Raw genomic sequence first — 15,220 nt, 5'->3', positions numbered from 1 at the left:
TTATATTTAATCATTTTACCTAAAATAGAACATTTTCTTTCCTACCATGTAAGTTATATTTCTGTCTTTGTAATAAAAAATATGTTATACTTTTATAAATGTATATAGCTGCTTCTTCACTGCTTGTGTAGAGGCATCATCTCTTTTTAATGCTAACTCATAGCCAAGGGAGCCCGCAGGATTTTTTGCAGGGGGGGTGCAAACCCAGAGCCCCACCCACATAGCTCACCCCGCCCCCTACCAACACAGCCCCGCCCAAGTCCACCCACCCAAGCCCCGCCCACACAGCCATTCCAGTGTCCCATTACTTGGCTATTTCTCCCCATTTACTGTAGACACTATTCAAATGTGTGTGCATACTGTGTTCTGCTTTAGTTCTACAATGATTACAGGCAGTTGGATTTAAATTTACAACTTTTATTTCAAACATTATAGCCCAAACACTGAGATATTTACTAAACCTAAACAAAGCAATAGTCTTTCAATGAAAACAGACTTGGCATTAAAGCTTCTCTACTTTTGAAACTCACATTCAATGAAACGGCATTGAAACCCACATTCAAAGAAAATGCATCTGGCCAGTGGCAGGTTATTTACCTTTGAACTGTTTAAGCAATAGGCTCCTTGCACCGTTAGGGCCATGCAAAAGTTATTTGCTTTACCTGATTGTATTAATTATAATATATAATTGAATTATATCCCTTGTATTATACAGCAACACTTGTATATTTCAGTGTTTCATCTACAAATTCAGTGCCTGCTGCCATCAAAGAATAAATTGCCTATGTTAAATTAAAAATGGTAAGCTGGTATATTGCAATAGAAAATGGATGACAAGCTGAAAAACAGGTTCATAGTTAGGCATCTCATCCAAAGGAGGACATCCTGAGGACTGCAGCATACAAATGTATATGCTGTAGGAATAGAACCTCAAGCCTTTACATTAAGATGCAAGTATTCTACTTGTGGTGCTACTAACATAGCTTTAAAACTTTATACCACAATAGAGATACCATTTGCTAAACAAAATGGTTGCACATTGTAAATAGACTTGGCATGAGCAGCAGTGAACTTTGCTTCCTTAAAACTCACAGTTCCTTGAAAATGCACTTGAAAATTCCACCTGCTAACTCTAACTTGGGCATTTCACTTTCTCTCTCTCTTACAAAGATACCACACCCCTCAAGGCTTCACCCTTAGTGCAAGAAATCTTGACAAAGCCTAAAATAAATAGGGACAAATTATAAATATGGCTCTCAGAAAATTGCAAGAGTAACAGGATTTGTGTTAGTATGCATTTTCTAAATGACATGACATCTAAAACTGAAATGTCTCATTATTTAGCAACTTCAATCCTTTTTAAGAGGAATATGGGGCAAAAATCTGGACAGCTGAGGGGTATGCTACCTCCCTCATACACACACCAAATAATTCTGGTCAGACTTGAATTAGTTCTGGGAAGGTTGCACTGAACGGCACCGTGCTTGATCTGAAGTGGGTGAAATCCTGGTAGCTAGTGATTGCAGCTCAGCAATGTGGAGCATTAAAGCATTTTTAGCAGAGCATTGTTTCATCACTACCTATTGTGTTTGCACATAAGCTGTAGTCATTTCAAACATTTGCCTTTTTTTGATTACTACAGAGTACATTTACCCACCAGAGCTATTGTGTTTTGACTTCATTGTGGAGCTAGTTGTTGCAGGGCTTGGCTTTTAAGTAAGGTAGCAATGCTTATTTACCATATACCATTAAAGCCACCCAATTACAAGTGTACTAACACAGACACTGCTATAAGACACTGGTCTCCAATAAAATGTAATGAGCTTCTGAAAATACTGTAATCCTGTCCTTATTACAAATACTGTCATATGCATTTCAATACCCAAGGCTTATACATTATCTAGCTATGTAAATATTCTCTGCATGGCAACGAAAAGGCTTTCAATGCTAGCAATTCTTTAACAATATGCTTACTAAAGCTTACTTGCATCTTACAATCTCCGACAAGCTTACCTGATGTTCATTAAACCATGGCTACTTAAACAGAGCAACAGGACACTGTGATAGCATGCAGTTCCTGAATAAGAAGCATAAATCAACAGTATAAAAATCTGATAGAAAACCAGAACATTTTGCAAAATCAAGGACAGATGAAAAGCCACGGTCATATTTGTGATCTACCTTGGATGGGGAATACTCTGCACATACTGCATAACTGCTTCTTGCCTTCCTTGGACACATCGAGCCACTACAATGGGGGCTGGGGTGCAATAAGTATGTCATAATTTGAAGGCTCTGACACTCCTACCTCTCAACTTCAGAGCAAGAAATCTGGACAAATACATAGAACTAGAAGTGGGACACAGGCCCAAAAATAAGGCCAATTTATAAATATTGCTCTTAGTAACTTAATAGAACAGGTAGATCTTGCATTAGTACAAATTTTCTGAAGGGTATAAAATCTGAAACTCAAATGTCTGCCATTATTTTCTAACTTCAATCTTTAATGACTTGCCATTAATTTGCCAGAAACCACAATTTTATGAAAAACAGACCAAAATGGGATGCAAAAATACCTGTCAAAAAGGGACACCTTTTTAATATTAACAGTTAACTTGAAGCAGCTAACAAAATAAGAGCATCCACATGCATTTCTGAAATAAAGGTAATCTACAACTGATCATTACAGTTATAATTGTAAACCCTCCACATTTTCTTCCAAAATTGCCATTTTGGAGGAGGCATTATTAGGGGAGAGCAAGAGCAACATTTTGAGCCAGAATTGGGGACAATTGAGATGTTTGGATATTCCTAATCTACAAAGTGATTTGCACGTACCTCTCAACCTCTTAATGCAGGAAATCTGAACAAGGCCAAATATATTGGGGAACATAGAAACACTACTGAAAATTGCTCTTATATAAACTTAGTCTTGCATTAGCATGCATTTTTCTGAAGGTTATGACATCTGAAACTCAATGTCTGTCATTTAATGGCTTCATTCCTAAATGATTTGCTAGAAAACCACAAATTTTGAGAAACAAACCAAAAATAAGCAGCAAATATCTATTAATTCTGCAAAGATATGGACAACTGAGAGGTATAGTTCAACCGGGGCTGTCTGAGTTTGCTATCCCCCCTCACAAAATCATGGTCAAATGGAGCCCCCCCCCCTGCAGCCATTCCAATGTCCCATTCCTTGGTTATTTTGCCCCATTTACCATAAACACTAATGTGCATACTGCTTTACTTCTGCGATGATTTAGGATTTCATTTGAAAGTTATTTTGCATTTTACAGCACAAACCCTAATACACATCTGTTAAAGCAATGCAGTCTCAATGAAAATAGACTAACATTAATACTTCTCTGCCCTTGAAACTCACATGCATTGAAACAGCACCGAAACCCACTTTCAGAGAAAATACATTTTGCCAATTGCAAATATTAACTCTGGGCTGTCTTCAAAATCATAGGCCCCTCGAACATAACATACACATGCTCTTTGATACACCTTCCTGACTGTATTACATTATATTCCTTGTACAATACAGTTGTTAAAGGGCATTTTAAATTTATTGTTTTGAAAATTTTTCCAGTAAACAAAGAAACAAAAAGCATCCACCAATGACAAAATTGCCCAATTCAGAACATTTCCATCATAAAGTCTACTCAAGTCCACCAGTATCAGTAAAAAATACACAATCTCTGTAGTAAAATCCACATTGAAGAAATTTGTAACTAATAGAGGTTGCTGCTAGCAAACACTTTGTTTAATCTACAAATAAAGTGCCCGTTACCCTTGAAGAATAAATTGCCTTTGTTGCATGCAGTAAAATGAAAAGCTAGTAATACCGCAATAGAGAATGGATAGCAAACTGTTAACAGGTTCATAGTTACTAGGTATCTTTGCCAAAAGGACTGCAGCATCCACCCCCTTTACAACACAATACAGCATCAGCAATGCATTTACCTACTGCGGGAGTAGAACCCACAGCCTTCAGCATCTAAAGCAAGTACACTATCTGTTGTGCTATTAATGTAAGCAGACTAAACATAATCAGCACTAAACTTTTGCTCCCCTGCAGCTCTCAGCTCCTTGTAAAATCTACTCGACACTCAGCTGTATCTCTGAACTTTGCAGCACAAGAAATCTGGAAAAAGTCGAAATTTATTGGGGGCAAAGGCCAAACAACAGGGACACATTTTAAACATTGCTTGTATAATGTCCGAAAATTGCTAGAATAAAATGCTGCATTACCACCATACATTTCACTGCCGACTTGAACCCAGGGACCCCATGCAAAAGTCAAAGCAACATACCACTACGCCAAATCAGCTGTTTTGTGAAAGAGGAAGACTGAAACTTTACCATTTAGTGAATTCAGTTCTCACCATAGCACAGCTGTCAACCTCTTAGCACAAAAGACCTGAACAAAGCCAATAATGGGTGACTACAACCACCAAACATTCAGTGAATTCAGTTCTCACCATAGCTCTCAACCTCTTAGCAAATAACACCCGGCCACAGCCAGTAATGAGAGAATATAGCCCCCAAACATTTTCAGTGAAATCAGTTCTTACCATAGCTCTCAACATTAGCAAAAAACCTGGATGAAGCCAATAAATACCTGGATGAAGCCAATAAATACCTGAACAAAGTCAATACTGGGTGAATACAGCCCCAAACATATTCAGTGAATTCAATTCTTACCATAACTCTCAACCCTAGCACAAAACCTGGATGAAGCCAATAATGGGGAATACAGTCCCAAACACAGGGATACATTTCAAATATCCATCTTGTACACTTAGAAAATTGCTAGAATAAAAGCTTGCTTTTGTTACCATACACTTTCTGAAGAAAAGAAGTCCAATATTGAAATGTGTCCATTTACATTTATTAACCAGGAAAGTCTGACTTTGAAAACAAAAAAGCAATTTTTTTTAGCAGAGGCCCAGGGAGAAACACTCCAGACATCCAAGAATATAACCAAATAATAACACTTAGCTGTCAGGCAACAAGGACACAAATGCAGAAACCACAGATTTTATGAGGAACAGAAAAGGTATGAGGGAAAATCCTGAAATATTTTTACAAATGGTGGTGGGTAGGGAATTCAGGCTCTTGCCACTTGGGCCCAAGGTACAGAGTTCAAGCCTTATTCTCTACCTACCACCATGTACACCTGGGGCATTTCACACACACACTACCTGAACGGGTCCCATCTTTCCTGCATAATCTGTCTGACCTGAACGGGTCCCATCTTCTGTGTAAAGCACCCATTTGGGAAGTATAATATTTAGTATGCATAATATCACCATTTTTCCCATATGGATATAGTTCTGGTTACTCTCATTTCTCAACCAAATGGCCAGCTCTTTAGAAATAAACATGCTGCAAGAGTATCTTATTTCTTCAAGTTTTCACAAATAAGGATATAATCAATTTAAGTTTATAGTTTATAGTTAGTACTAAGCTAACTGCCCTTGCAAGCCATTTTAAGCCTAGCCAATTATCCCTTGTGAGACTCAAACCCTGGACCTTGTGTTTGTAAGGCAAACACCTTAACCATTAGGCCACCCTCCCAACCCTCTGTGGAACCTAGTTGGACTTTCCTGGTCATTTTTAGGTATAAGGTATATATCTTTTATAAGTATGTGATCTTCTCTTTCCCAAGAATAATCTACCATATTGCACAAACTTACTGCAAGCATGTATATCAAAGCATTGTTTTACTGAATGTTTATGTAGGTTACAGTTACAATCTCCAGTAATATTGACTACTACATGTGGCATAAATTGCTCAAAAAGGCAATGTATATCTTTTATATTAGTGTATACAAGAAGAAATGTCAATGTAGAAGTCTGTTGTAAATGACGTACATTAAGAATAAGACATCTGTCAGGAAGGACTACGATTTGATCTGGTGTAACTGTATTACTATTAAGTAATAATGTATCTATTCCCAAACATATATCCGTTCCAAACCTCCATAAGATGGCATGAATATATACAATTTTGGCTTGAAGACATTGTAAGCATGTTGCATGTTGAATGCCTAGAAGCCAGATTACATCCATATCTATTTTTTTACACCACTCAGACTTTAACACACAATGCACTTTAGTCAGTATAAAACTATTAAGTGATAAAATCTTTATCCTTTACCTTTTTAGAAACTTTTTTTCAGGTTTAACTTATTTTTTTTTTCTTGCACACTCTGTTACCAATAAGTATATCACTATCATGTTTACTATTGCCACTTTGGCACACTCCTCAGTACTGAGTACTGATTAGATTCATAGGTTCATAGGTAGGTACTAGGCTATCTGCTCGAAGGCATTTATAAGCCTAGCCAGAATGTGTTGGCTTTCGCCACCCCCCTAGATTAGTTCCCTGTGCCTCTGTCCATCAGAGCCACTGAAGTGATCCCCGGGGTAAACTTTCTGTTTCCCATCCACTCGTCAAGGTTTCTTTTGAAGAGTGTTAGCGAGAAGCTCTGCCTAATGTAGATTGGAATCTTGTTCCAAAGCATGGGAAGTCTCTGGGACAGGAATCTATCCCTCCAGCATGTCCTATTTATTGTTGTGGTGAGGTTTAGATCCCTAGAGCGTGTGGCTTGAGAGGATAAGGTTTTCTTTAGGTGGAGCATGTCCATCAATTCTGGGTTCGACATGGCCTTGTATGCCAGTCAGAAATCACCTCTGAGTAGGCGGTATGCAACCGAGTACAGCTGGAGTTTCTTCAGTCCAGCTGCATAGGGCTTCTGTTTGAGGCCAGTGATCCTCTTGGTGAGGTACTTCTGTGGTCTTTCCAGCTGTTGCAGGTGTCTTGTAAGGTACATCCCAAATGGGGCATTGTACTCTATGATGGGTCTGATGAGTGATGAGTAGAGGGGCATGATGACCTCTTTTGATCTGGATGCGAACCCTTTTGTGATTAGGTGGGCCACGTAGAAGGATTTTCAAACCACTTTGGCAATGTGATTATCAAAGGTGAGATTGCTATCTTCTTGGGTCTCCAGATCCCTTATTATGTCTTCTGTATTTAGGGGACTAGCACGTGTGTGGTAGTTTGTGGGTACTTTGTTTTTTTCCAAAGGGGATGACTATGCACTTTTTGGCATTTAGCTTGAGGTCATGATTTTGACACCGGGTATCCGTCTCAGTGAGACCCTTTTGAAGGATGTCTGTGTCAGCTGGAGAGACAATTATAGTGCCTAGTTTGCAGTAATTTGCGAACTTGGTCAGCCATAGTCCTCCTGTGCTTGCCTGTACCTCTGAAAAGTATATGCCGAACAGGAGGGGTCCTAGGACTAAGCCCTGGGAAATGCCACTTGTAACTGGTTTAGAGCTGGACCTAGCTCCTGCAACTCTCACCATGTGGGTTCTGTCCATGAGCCAGTTGGAAGCCCATCTTGAGATGTAGGGGTTTAAATTCAGGCTGGTGAGCATGTCTATAATACCAGAATGTGGAATGGTGTCAAAGGCCTTTGAGAGGTCTAGGTAGGCTGTGTGTACCACCTTTCCCTCATCTATAGCCTTGGTAACTGTCTCAAAGAAGTCCACCAGGTTTAGGATGCATGATCTGCCCTTAACAAAGCTGAACTGGGTAGGGTCTAGTGTTTGGAGGTTCCCAATGTCCATGTTAATGAGTTCCATGATGATGTGCTCTATTGCCTTCCAAATCAAGCTAGTCAGGCTTATAGGGTGATAGTTCCTGAGGTCTGTTGTGGCTCCACCTTTGTGGAGTGGAATAACAGTTGCTGTGCACAACTTTATGGGTATGTAGCCTGTGGAGAGGCTGAGTTTGAACAGTGTGTTTAGGTGAGGAGTTAGTTCATCTTTGAGCTTGTGTAGGACACAGCCTGGGGCACCGTCCAGTCCCATTGATGCTGGGTTTTTGGCTTTGGAGAGGGCTGTGATTTCAAGGAATCTACATTCTTCAGGTATGGTTATGGGCCCTTTTTGAGGTGAGAGGGGGTGAAGTTTGTGCTGAACCTGTCTGGCAGGATGCTAGTGATATCAGTCAGTTCAGTGTATTTTGTGCCATTCTGCACTAACTCCGAGCAGATCTGAGCATTGCCACTTAGATTCTTGATATAGCTAAAGAATGCCTTGTGGTTATCTTTGGAGTCTTTGGCAATTTTTCTTTCAAAACTCACCTTAGATTATTTTGTGAGGGATCATTTATTTATTTATTTATTTAACATTTGTTGACCAGGAAAGTCCAACTAGGTTCCACAGAGCCTGTTTTCAGCAGAAGCCCAGTGAGAGATGCTCCAGATGCATATCTTTAGAATGTGGGCGGAAACCAGAGTACCCAGAGGAAGCCCATGCGAACGCAGGGAGAACATGCAAACTCCACACAGAAGGCACCCCAGCTGAAAATTGAACAAGAGAACCTATTGCTGTGAGGCGACAATGTTAACCACTGCACCACTGTGCCACCCTTAGTTTCTTGCTGATACTGATCAGGGATGTCTTCCCTTCTTGGGATTTTACTCTTTTTTTCTGTACTAGTTTCCTCCTTCTATTGTATAGCATGTTTATGGCAGGAGTCCACCAGACTGGTTTCCTTTTCTTGGAGGAGTGAGTCTTGGTTTTGCTTGGGATGGCATGATCCATGCATTCTTGTATGTGCCCGTAGAATGCATTAGTAAAGGATTTTGCAGCTTGGACAGCGTTATCCTTCAGCATGGGGGCTTTGAAACTTTCCACCTCAGTCTTAAGTAACATGAAGTTTGCTTTTGAAAAATATTTCATGGTGGTTTCCTTGTCTGGGGTTGGGGGCGGAATGTGGATATCCAAAGTGATTTGTTTATGGTCATATCTAACCAGCGAGGGGTTGTCACCTCTGGTGGGAGTGTTGACCAGTTGAACCAGGGCATTTGAGTTTATAAATTCTAGGAAATGTTGGGCAAGGGAGTTAGTACTTGAGTAGTTCTCCCAGTTAATGTTTGAGTAATTGAAATCACCCAATATTAGGGTGTTTGGTAGGACCTTTATGTTTCCCAGTGTTTCCAGAAACGTGGAATGGGGGTCATGGGGCATCGTGGGTGATCTGTAGCAAGCTACAATTTTAATTGCAGTTTTGCCTGTTGTTAGTTGCATGTGGATGATCTTTGAAGCATCGTGCTGTGCCACTAACCTGGAGGTGTGGGTATCCTTGATGAATATAGTAAGCCCCCCACCTTTTGTATTTTGGTTTGTGTTCTGTGGCCAAAATGTATGGTATGAGTTGTAGCCTGGTAGTGCTGGGGTGCTCTCTGGAGCCTTAAACCAGGTTTCTGTTACTGCACATATATTGCTTTTCTTCATACTGAGGAGTGCCTCGAGTGCGTGCATTTTGAGGTTTAGACTTCTGGCATTGAGTAGCATTACCCTCAGTTTTTTGTTACTTGTGCTATTTACGGCAGTGGGTTCGTCTTTTGAGCCTTGCCTAAAAAAGACACTATGGGGGTGGCAAGAGCCTTGGCCATTATTCAAAAGCTTAAGGGTGACAGGTGCAAGCTGTCTGTCAAAGGAAAAAACTTCAAAGACCAATACACGTAAGGTTCAGTTAAGGCACTTTAATTTACTTGCAGCAAGGAGACAAAAACATGCAAATACAAGGATTTGTCTAACTACTAACAGGAAGTATGTTCATTCTTATACTGTTTTACAAGACATGGCCTTCTAAGCTGACGTAATCAAACACAATTTTAAGCATTATTCTACAGCAGGTGTTACTTCACATTTTCTGCTGACATGACTAGATTTGTGAGAAACTTTTTAGAAAAACAACCTGGCCTTGGTGACCAGTACTTCATTTACAAGCGTCTATTGTACACTGTTACTTTTCAAGGTACTTTCCTAATACAGATACAAACAAATGCTGATTGCAGTTTATATTTTCAAGCAGGCTTTGTTCTAATTATGTGTTACTACTACAGCTGTGTATGTTCTCATGGCACAGGGGAACTTTCTGTCTAAGTTTCATATAAGCAGTAGTGTTCTATTCATTATTTTCCTAATGCAAGCAGAAATCATCTGCTTCTCAGTAAATTTCCAAGGCACAAGCAAGATTTAGCTGACAGTATAAGGTCAAAAGGCAACTGCAGTTTGTACAGATTTACGCAGTATGAAATAGAATAAATGTGTTAACTCTTTTAGGCTCTGAATGCACTAAGCATATTACTAATACACACCTTAATACATATTTTTCTAACATTTCTCCCCTATTAATACTTTTATTCTACTTTCAAAATGAGCATAAACAGTTTGTTTTCTTCTCCTAACCTCTTCCACTCAGGATTTGCAGTTAAGAGAGTCATTCAGTTTAAACTTATGAAAGCATTTTCAGTCTTTTAACAGTTCTTCAAACTCAGTACTTTGATATAAGGTTTCAGAAACTGACATGTCTATAAGGTCTTTAATCAGTCTTTTCATACAGGGGATACCACAACAAACACATACTCCCAGTAGGAGCATACCTACACAAATGGCAATCAGGATGTTCATTAGGATGGTATCCCACCCCAAACCATTTCTGGAAAAAGTCCATCAGTGGGTTCGGGCCTGGTTTGGTCATGGCCGACACTTGCTGAATCACCTCAAGTTGATTGTCTATCTCGTGTTTATGGTCAGGAATATACGAACAGCATTCTTCTTGGATTAAAGCGCATGTACCACCCCTTGCCGCTAGGGTGAAGTTGAGAGCCATGCAGTTTTGAAGCACTACAGTTCTCATAGCATTCAGTTCATCAGTCACCAATTCAAGAGCAGAAAAAGTTGCGTTGCTCATTACTTCGAGAAGTTTCGACAGTTTCCTCAGCTCCCAGATCGATTTCACTGCTCCATATGCTGGTGATATGCCTGCCCACGATATAACGCTATCACTCAAGTCCATGTGTGTCAATTCTTTGCCTAGGGAATGATGGTCTTTCCAATGTGCATCGATTCATCCCACAGGATTCTCAGGTTTCTTGACGACCTCTCAGACATTTCGAATTTTCCCATGAGGCAAAACTGCAGTGTGTCGTATGGCCGGAACCAGGTAACGCAAAAAACAACTGCCAGACCAATTCTCAGGTAACAATTTGTTTGCCTTTCTGCCACACACAAAATAACAATCCTCTACTTTAGTAGTAACCTTGCTATGAATGTACACTCGCCCTGCATGAAACATTTTTTTATCAATTATAGACAGCTGTTTACAAAGAACAGAATTATGTTTTACTTCAAGTGTTTTGTGCATCAATCCAAGAAATGAATCATAGTTTGTATTACAATAAAGATCTACTTTGTTTCCTTCAGTATAACATCTATAAGGAACAGTCACATTGCAATTGCTCCAACCCACCTGCACAGTATCATTTTTATAAAAACACACAGTTCCCTTTTGTGGAGCAGACAAGTGCAATGCTATTTTATCTTGTGCTGTAATGGTTGAGGTATCATAAATCAAGTTCTCCCAGGTCTCATTGCCCCCTAGGGGGACTGTAGTCATTAATAACCCCCCATATGCTGTCAGCAATGCTGTGCAAATCCAGCAATTCAAAACATTGAAAGTCTCAGCATACACATATTTAATTGCCTGGTAAGTGTTAAAGTTTGGATGCCAGTTTATGAGTAACGCTTCACGTTTATTCAGTTCAGTCTGTGTGGCTGGGAAAAGAAAAGGCCACAGCAAAAAGATTATTGTCACTAGTACAGTTAACAGGATGATTATGCAATACTTCTGAGGAAAGGGTTGTTCTGCATTTTTGTTTCTTCTGGACTCTATCATTTTTACTCTTGGTATGTGACAAGATTTTTGTCTAGTTCAAAGTCTTTAACTAATTTACAGTGCATCAGGTGGATCCAAGAGGCACGCTCCATGATCTTGACTGCAGTGGGTGTTGACAAAAGCACTTGATATGGACCTTCCCACTTTGGAGATGCCCATTTATTTCTTTTTGACCACCTTCAGCCAAATCCAAGTTCCAGGGGGCACTGCCACTTCTGACGGTCTGGTTCGTTCTTTATCTGAAACAGAATTTAACTGCAACAAATGTTTAGAATTTAATAACTTACACATATACTCTGCTAATGTACAATCAGCTTCCTGGTCTGCGGGCATGAGAGATTTCCACTGAGGTATATAATAAGCCCTTCCAAAGAGCTTTTCAAAAGGAGTCAGTCCTTTTGCATTTGGAACGGTTCTCATGCTCAACAGTGCCAGGGGGCAGACAGTATATCCACTTTCTCTGTGTTTCTGATATTAACTTCCTTAGTTTACTTTTTAAAATCCCATTATGCCTCTCTACTAGCCCTGCTGACTGAGGGTGATACGCACAATGATTCTTTAAAGAAATTCTGAAATATTTACTTAGCTTTTGTATGGTCTGATTCACGAAGTACATGCCATTGTCACTGTAGATCCTTTCCAGAATGCTGAATCTAGGGATGATTTCTTTGACAAGGACTTTGGCTACCATTGTAGCGTCTGGATTTTTAGTCGGAAAGGCTTCCACCCATCTGGAAAACATATCTACAATGACAAGACAATACTTCTTATTTTCACATTTATTCAACTCTATGAAATCCATACAGATAGTATGAAATGGATACGGTGGTGTAGGGAAACTCTCTTTCTTGGGCTTTAACGCCCCTTGTGCATGATGTTTATTACAGGCGTGACATAATGAACAGAGTTTTTTAGAGTAATTTGAGAAGCCATATGTCGTGAACACTTGGTTCACCAGCTGTACCATCCCTCCTGTTGAGACATGGCTCTGCCCATGGCTCAACAAAGCTGCATATCTAAATAAATTAGATGGCAATATCGGTTTCCTCTCTATAGAGATGTACAGCCCCTTTTCGACAATTGCTCCTCGTTTTACCCATCTTTGTTTTTCAGCTTTTGTAGTAAGTGTCTGCATTGTTTTTAACATTTCTAAGTCTAAAATCTCAGAGGGTTGTAATTCCTCATTTAAAAGAAATACTTCTGAAGCTGCCTGCTTTGCAGCTGTATCATCTCTCGCATTATCTTTTGAAATCCTATCCTGTTGCTCGGTATGAGTTATGCATTTACAAATAAGCTACTTTCTGAGGTAACTGAATAGATTCTAAAAGATCTAAAATAAACTGTGCATGATTAATCGATTTGCCAGTAGATGTTATCATTCCTCGATTTTTCCACTGTTGCGCAAAAACATGTACAGTAGAAAAGGCATACTGGCTATCAGTAAAAATGTTCACACATTTACCCTTTGCTAAGGTACATGCCCGTGTCAAGGCAATCAATTCTGCTGCTTGTGCAGATAAACTGTGTGGTAAAGATTTCGCTTCTATAATGTCTGTGTCAGAAACTACTGCATATCCTACTAGGTTCTGTCCTGCAGGACCCCTTTTGCATGAGCCATCCACGTAGTATGTCACCTCGGCATCATCCAAGGGAACATCCGTAAGATCTTTTCTAGGCAGTGCCTTTTGCTCAATCACCTGCAGGCAGCTGTGTGGTGTGCCATCCGCAGGGGTTGGGAGCAATGTAGAAGGGTTCAAAGTTGTACATCTTTCAATTGTCATGTGAGGTTGGCTCAACAATATAGTCATACAGGAAAGATGCCTAGCAGGGGAAAGATATGCTACCTTTTCTTGCAGTAAAATAATCATGACTGCATGAGGCACTCTCAATGTGAGAGGGTGGAACAACACTACTGAGGCCGAAGCCTGTATTGCCATTGCAGCTGCAACTACTGCTTGTACACAGTGAGATAAAGACCGTGCCACTGGGTCCAGTTGTGATGAATAATAAGCAATAGGGCGTTGCTTGTCCCCATGCTATTGTGTTAACACTGATGTCATATAACCTTGCTTACAATCTACAGTTTGGAAAAAACATTTATGATAGTTTGGTAATCCCAAAACTAGTGAGGACGCTATTAACTGTTTCACTTTGCAGAAGGCAGATTCTGCTTCTGGTGTCCATTGTAACAAATCCTGTGCTGCCATAGGCTTTTTATAAATCATGTTAGTCAGTGTTGCAGATTCCAAGGCATAGTTTGGAATCCAACTCTGACAAAAATTAGTCGTACCCAGGAAGGACATAATTTCCTTCTTGGTAGTGGGTTTTGGTGCTTGTAAAATCGCTATTTTTCTGTCCTCATCTAATGTCCTACCCTCCTTGGATATTACATATCCTAGGTATTTAACTTGTTTTTTTCCAAAGCTGCAGTTTATTTTTGTTTACTTTATGTCCTTCAGCGGCTAAAAATTGTAATAGTGCTATAGTGTCTTCTTTACAATCTTGCTGGGTGGGGGACGCCAGCAGGATATCATCAACATGAAGCAAAATCTGACTACCTCTCGGTGGGGTAAACCCCGCCAAGTTGCTTGCCATTTCTTGTGAGAATATTGTTGGACTTTCACAATACCCCTGTGGTAGTCACGTATATGTATACCTTTTCCCCTGAAATGTGAATGCAAACCAATACTGGCTGTCAGGGTGTATCGGTATCGAAAAGAACGCATGGCTGATGTCTACCACAGAAAAATATTTCTGTTGAGGTTTTAAATCCTTCAACAGGGTGTGTGGGTCTGGCACCGTAGGTACCCTTGGTATTACTGTGTCATTTACAGTTTGTAAATCTTGGACCATACACCACTCCCCGTTCACTTTCTTAACAGGAAATAAGGGTGTGTTACATGGTGAATCAGGAGATTCCACCAGCACCCCTTCCTTAAGTAAAGCTGCTATAATAGGTTTGATTCCTACCTCTGCACCTTTTCTTAAGGGATACTGTCTTTTTTGTGGTCTAAATGCTGACTTTGGTGTAATAGTAACTGGTCCCACTGTATGAATAAGACCTACATCTGATTTTCCTGTTGACTAGAGAGTTTCTGGTATATTCTGTAAGGCATTCTCTTCCTCCTTCAATAGGAGTGCTAACCAGCTGTCCTTGCTAGACTGCAAGTGTACAGCTGGGTGGGTCTGGGTTATCCAATTCAGCTTCTGCACTTGTATTCCTTGTTCTGACAGTTCTAGCTCTGTCTGTTTCTCCCATCTTGTGACTTTTTCTCCCAAGTCTACCCATTTCAAATTTTTGTCCTTAGTTAAGCTAACATGTGGTAATTGATTAGATTTGTAGAGTGCAAAGAACTCCTGGGACAATGAACAGCTGACTACACTGTTCCCTTCTGTGTCCCAGTACAGATTACGTAATACCAATCTGTTTGCACGATTTCTAAACAA

Source organism: Protopterus annectens, chromosome 3.part1 (assembly GCF_019279795.1).
Source record: "Protopterus annectens isolate FY-2018-M chromosome 3.part1, PAN1.0, whole genome shotgun sequence".
Classification (NCBI taxonomy): Eukaryota; Metazoa; Chordata; order Ceratodontiformes; family Protopteridae; genus Protopterus; species Protopterus annectens.
Note: the sequence above shows the minus strand (reverse complement) of the source record.